This window comes from Petaurus breviceps, unplaced genomic scaffold (assembly GCF_028583685.1).
Source record: "Petaurus breviceps papuanus isolate PSGF00001 unplaced genomic scaffold, PetGlider_PUasm1.0 90919, whole genome shotgun sequence".
Lineage (NCBI taxonomy): Eukaryota > Metazoa > Chordata > Mammalia > Diprotodontia > Petauridae > Petaurus > Petaurus breviceps.
The window spans coordinates 31,016,261-31,021,923 of record NW_027187378.1 but is presented as its reverse complement, the minus strand read 5'-3'; the positions used below and the strand labels follow the sequence as shown (position 1 = coordinate 31,021,923).

At 40.8% G+C, this 5,663-nt stretch overlaps 1 long non-coding RNA gene across 1 annotated transcript in view; it reads right to left on the bottom strand.

Moving 5' to 3' along the window:
- LOC138151814 (uncharacterized) overlaps positions 1–5,663 on the bottom strand; it is a 55,617-nt gene that overhangs the window by 17,162 nt on the left and 32,792 nt on the right. Inside the window, exon 2 of the long non-coding RNA XR_011165925.1 lies at positions 3,884–3,966. This is a non-coding gene — a long non-coding RNA (uncharacterized lncRNA). The remainder of the gene's footprint in view (positions 1–3,883; positions 3,967–5,663) is intronic.

The window sequence follows — 5,663 nt, the reverse complement described above, 5'->3', positions numbered from 1 at the left end:
GTGTGTGTGTGTGTGTGTGTGTGTGTGTGTGTGTGTGTGTGTGTGTGTGGAGAGAGAGAGAGAGAGGGAGAGAGAAAGAGAGAGAGAGAGTGTGTCTTTGAGAACCCTTCCTCTTTTCCCAATCTCCCATCTTATAGTTGGTGGGTAATGGACTTGAATGATTTGAATTGTCTTACCAGTTGCCCCCAATGACATGCTTTTGGACTGTCAAAAGATAACTTGAAAGAAATTCTGGGACTTTGTCAGGTCTTAAATTAGTACTTCCTCAGAAGAGAACCCATATGCACAAAAATATTTATAGCCTCTCTTTTTATAGTAGCAAAGAATGGGAAACTAAGGGGTGATGTGCCCATCAGTTGGGGAATAGCTGAACAAATGATGGTATAAGAATGTAACAAAATGCTATTGTGCTACAAGAATTGATAAAAAGGACAGTTTCAGAGAAGCCTGAAAAAAATTTGTATATGCTGATGCAGAGTAAAGGGAGCAGAACCAGGGCAATTTATGCAATAGTAGTAACAATGTAATAACAAACAACTTTGAAAGATTTCAGAACTCTCCTTAACAAAATAACCAACCTTGATTCCAGAGGATAGATGAAGCATGCTGCCTGTCTCCTGACAAAAAGGTGACGATGTAGTCAGGTGCAGAATGAGACATTTTTGGGGGGACATGATCAATGTGGGGATTTGTTTTTCTTGACTGTGCATATTTGTTACAAGGTTTCACTAAGGGTTTCCCCTATGAGGGAGGATTTAAGAGGGAGAAAAACAGATTTTTTGTTATTGAAAAAATAAAATAGATTTTGGGGGGCCTTCCTGAGAAAGAAGATGCCCTTCTTGGGAATCTGACAGACATAGGCCATGAAAGCTTGTAATCACCATATCTTAAAACCTGGTGTTAGTGATTGGGAATCTCTTGGAGCTGGACACTAGTGGGGTTCCTGATTGACAGTTACTGTTTTCTGATGCCATTATTGGAGAGACTGATAACAAAGAGGGAATAGCTTCAGTGAAGAGAGATCCTTAATCTTATGTTGTGTCACTAGAGACATGATGGAAGTGAATACTATGCTTCCTGAAAGACTTGAAGATCCAGAAGGCCTTCCTTTGTGTAGTAGGACAGCCATCAAGGACAGACCAGACCAGTTGAATCATACTGACCAGTAGCACTTGCTGGAACTGTGAAGAAATGTCAGAGAAAGGAGTCTTGGTAGGAAGGACACTTGACACTAAAAAGCCTTAGAAGAGGTGTAGGAGGCAATACCCTCCTGCGTGGCTTGGTTATGACTGCACGTATCTGAGGCTCTGTATGTAACCCTCTGGCAATGGTCTGCTCATCAGATTTTCCAAGAGCTTTCTTCTGAGTTCTATTTTGTTTTCTTTGACCTTTCAATAGCTTTAATTTTGTAAATCGCGTGGTTGGAAGGAAAGTTGTTGTCATCACACTGGGTGGTATTACCTAGTTATTTTCCCTGATTTTATGGGGGGTGGGGAGAGAAGGATAAGCCATAGAATTGAGAAATTCTCCAAAGTAAATCTGAGTCCTTAGTAGCACAAAAGCCTCTAGCATAAGAGTCTCATCTGTTTGTAGATGAGCATTTGGAAGCAATACGACTTTATATTTAGGGCACCTCTACATGGCCTCTTTAAATGAAGTTGTATGATAACTCTTGCTGCCTAGGGGAACCTTCTTTCTTTTTTTTCTCTTTTAGTAGTATTTTTTCCCAATTACATGTCAAGACAATTTTTAGCATTCATTTTTATAAGATTTTGAGCTCCAAATTTTTCTCCCTATCTTCCTCCTTCCCCTTCCCTCTTCCTAAAATGGTAAGCAATTTGATATAGGTTATACATGTGCTATCATGTAAAACATTTCCATATTAGTCACAGTTGCGAAAGAAACAACAGATCAAAAGGAAAAAACCATAAAAAAGAACAAGTGAAAAAAGTATGCTTCAATCTACATTCAGAGTCCATCAGTTCTTTTTCTGGATGTAGATAATATTTTCCTTCATGAGTTCTTTGTGCTTGCTTGTCTTGGATCATTATGTTGCTGAGAAGATCTGAGTCATTCACAGTTGATCATCACACAATGTTGCTGATACTGTGTACAATGTTTTCCTGGTTTTGCTCATTTCATTTTGCATCAGTTCATACGAGTCTTTCCAGGTTTTTCTGAAATCTGCTTGCTCATCATTTCTTATTGCACAATAGTATTCCATTACATTCATATCCCACAGCTTGTTCCCCAATTGATGGGCATCCCCTCAATTTCCAATATTTTGCTACCACAAAAGGACTGCTATAAATATTTTTGTACATGTAGGTCCTTTTCCCTTTTTTATGATCTCTTTGGGATAGACTTGAAAACTTCTTTCTGTTTAAATTATAGGCATAGAATCATCCTAATGAGTCTAGTCGGAGAAGGTCATCTAAATGTAAAGATCCCCAAATTTTTGGTGGTAGGGACAACTTTTTATTTCTCCAAAACTTGAAAAAAACAGTTGAATTCCTAGAGTAGGGGAGCAGATTCAACTACAGGGGTGTGCTGGAAAATATTTAATAACTGGACCTCCAAAATGCATGGGGCACTTTTAAATTTAATCTGTTATTAATGTTTTTCTCTAGTACTTTCTTAAATCTAGACAACCAACAAAATCAAGCCCTACTTTGTAGCACTTGCAATTTCTGAGGTATAAATGCTTACAATGAATATTAAACTCTCAGGAGCTGGGGTTTCCAGTTAGCTCCAGCACATCCTTGACTATACTCCTATCTTCTACTGGGAATACTAGAAAAACTTTTGTTTCCTATATATAGGAAAGCCCACCAATGTGGTAAAGGCTGTCCTTGTATAACTCAAAAGGAGGTAGACTAGACTTTTTTTTTTCTTCAAAGCAATCAGAATTAAGTGACTTGCCCAGGATTACACAGCAAATAAGTATCAAGTTTCTAAGGCTGTATTTGAACTCAGGTCCTACTGACTCCAGGGCTGGTGCTCTATCAGTAGATGTACCACCTAGCCATTCCCAGATAGACATTTCTACTCTGGTCCCCTTTCTCCAAAGGAGGCCTTCATTCCTGCCAGAAGCAGGAAGTTGGGACAGGAGACCACTCTACCCTCCTCAGAGAAAGGGGGTGCTAGGCTACAAGTATATCTATCTGTTCCCTTAAACATTGTTCATCTAGGGGATATGATCAGGTCCCGTCTAACTTTTGATTGTTTTACCATTTTGGGGGGGGGAGGAAGATAAGGGGGACCCCAAGCTCTATATCCAAGGCTTGAACCCTTCCCTACCTGATAAAAATCTACAATAAACACATATTAATGAATACTAAAGAAGCCCATTTATCCAAATCATAGCAAAACAGAAAGAAGAGAAGATATACTTAAGAGAATATATGCCAGGCAATACAAAGTGAAGGACCTCTCCCATTGGGAGAAAGAAAACTTAACTCAACCAAGAGGTAGGGCCCCTGGATCTCACCCAAGGGGAAGCTCACAAAAGTCTCTAGAGTATCAAGCTGGGAATAGGGACATGATGGAAACTCCTGTCATGTCTCCCCCAGAGTCTTTTCTTTCAGCAACCTAAAGTGGGGTTGACTTCTTCCATCTTTTCTCTCAAAGCCGGAAGCGAGGACCCCCTAAAATATGAGTCCCCAAAGTGGGACTGGTGAAGGCTAGTCCACCCCACCCTCACACAAGACAAGATACTCATCTCCCCCAGTAAGGACAGAGTCCCATATCAATGGGCTTTGGGACAGGGGTTACATGTAGAAAGGAGAGTAGGATGGAGATGAAAGTAGAGAGGGAAAGGTGGCAGCTGTCAACAAGTTCTATGAGGTTAGTGCTGATAATCATAGCGACATCAAATCCAAACCTTTCATTTCTGGGTTGCAGTTTTTATGGCCCATACTTGGTTCCTCAATGTCATTCTACCAGATACTCCTTCTGCAGTGCTTACTGTGAAACAAACCAAGGAAATAACCATTTAATTTCCTCATCTGTGCTTTAACCCCAGGTTGTTTTCAAACAAGTCAGTTGACTTCTTCATTTTTTCATCAAGAAGAAGAACCCAAAATAAAACATCTCCCCCAAATGATGTACCACTCCCCACCACCACCATTTACACTTCCATGTTGGCAAAATCACTCCAGCAATCTACTTTCTTCTAGTCTTGTTCCCCCAAATGCCAAATGCTGCTGGAGAAAATCAGGACCTGCTGATTTCATTCACAATAGATTTATGCTGCAATCATCTCAGCTGGGCCCTTAATGCTTCAGGCAAATCTTTTATAAATCATTTATTATCTCCTATCACATCAGTACCACACCTTCTCTTTTCTCCTCAAGTCCTTAGTGCTCTTTCTTCCCTACCCCCTTCCCCTCCACACCACTCCCCTCTCAGGAGGTGACCTCAGCTTCTACTTTATTGAGGAAATAGAAATCATCTGACCATTCCTTCAGAGCTCAAAACCTCTTTGGATCTTCTCCTATCCTGTCCCACTTACAATGTTGGAGGAAGAAGTCTTTCTTTCCAACCAGAGTTAATATGTGACTTGGAGTCCTACTCATTTGGTTTCAAATCCTGTCTCTGACACTACCTGTGTGAATCTGGGAGAATAATTTAACTTCTCTGGGTCTCAGCTTCCTAAACTGTAAAATGAAGGCAGATTAGATGACCACTGAGTGCTCTTCTACCTCTAAATCCATGATCCCATGATCTGGGTTCAAATTCCAGCCCTGTCCCCCTACTACCAGTGTGACTTTGAGAAACTCACTTTACCTACTGGGCCTCAGTTTCCTCATCTGAAAATGACGACGTTGGACTAGATGAACCATAAATACCCTCTAAATCATTGCTTCTATGATTCTATCTTCTGCCTTCTCTAGGAACTTGCTCAGTTAATCATTCATTTTTTTCTCCCTATTCCTTTCATCTTCAATATATGTCTCTACTGGCTTCTTTCCCTATGCCTTCAAATATGTTGAGGTCTCCCCTACCCTATAAAAAGCCTCTCCTCAACCCTACTTACTACTCCCTCAATCTGTTGTCCCATCTCTCTTTTCTTTTTTCACTGCCAAATTCCTTAAATACAGTTGCTGCCTCCACTTCCCCACCACCTGCTCAACTCCTTGCAATCTGACTCCCACTAAGTCTACCAAAGCTGCTCTCTCAAACATTATCAGTGACCCACCCCCACAAATGTCAAATCCAAAGCCCTTTTCTCAGTTCTCATCATCCTTGACTTTCCCATAGGATTTAACACTCTCAACCATCCCTTCCTCTGCGATATTTTTGCCTCTCTCGACTTCAGAGATCATACTGTTCTGGTCCTTCTCCTACCTTTCCAAATACTCCTGTTTCCTGTGCTTTCTCCTTTTTGTCCTTTCATCCCTTTTCACATTCCTCAAGACTCTATAGTTGGCCTTCTCTTCTCTGTACAACCCCTTTCCCATGACTTCAACTATCCCTTCTATGCAAATAACTTTTAAATCATCTCATGCCCCAATATCTCCCAAAGCTTCAGTCCTTCCTTTCCAAGTACTTGGGGAGCAGCCACCTGGGTGTCTCACTAACACATCAAGTCTATTATGTCTAAAACTGAATTCTACACACACACACACACACACACACACACACACACACACACACACACA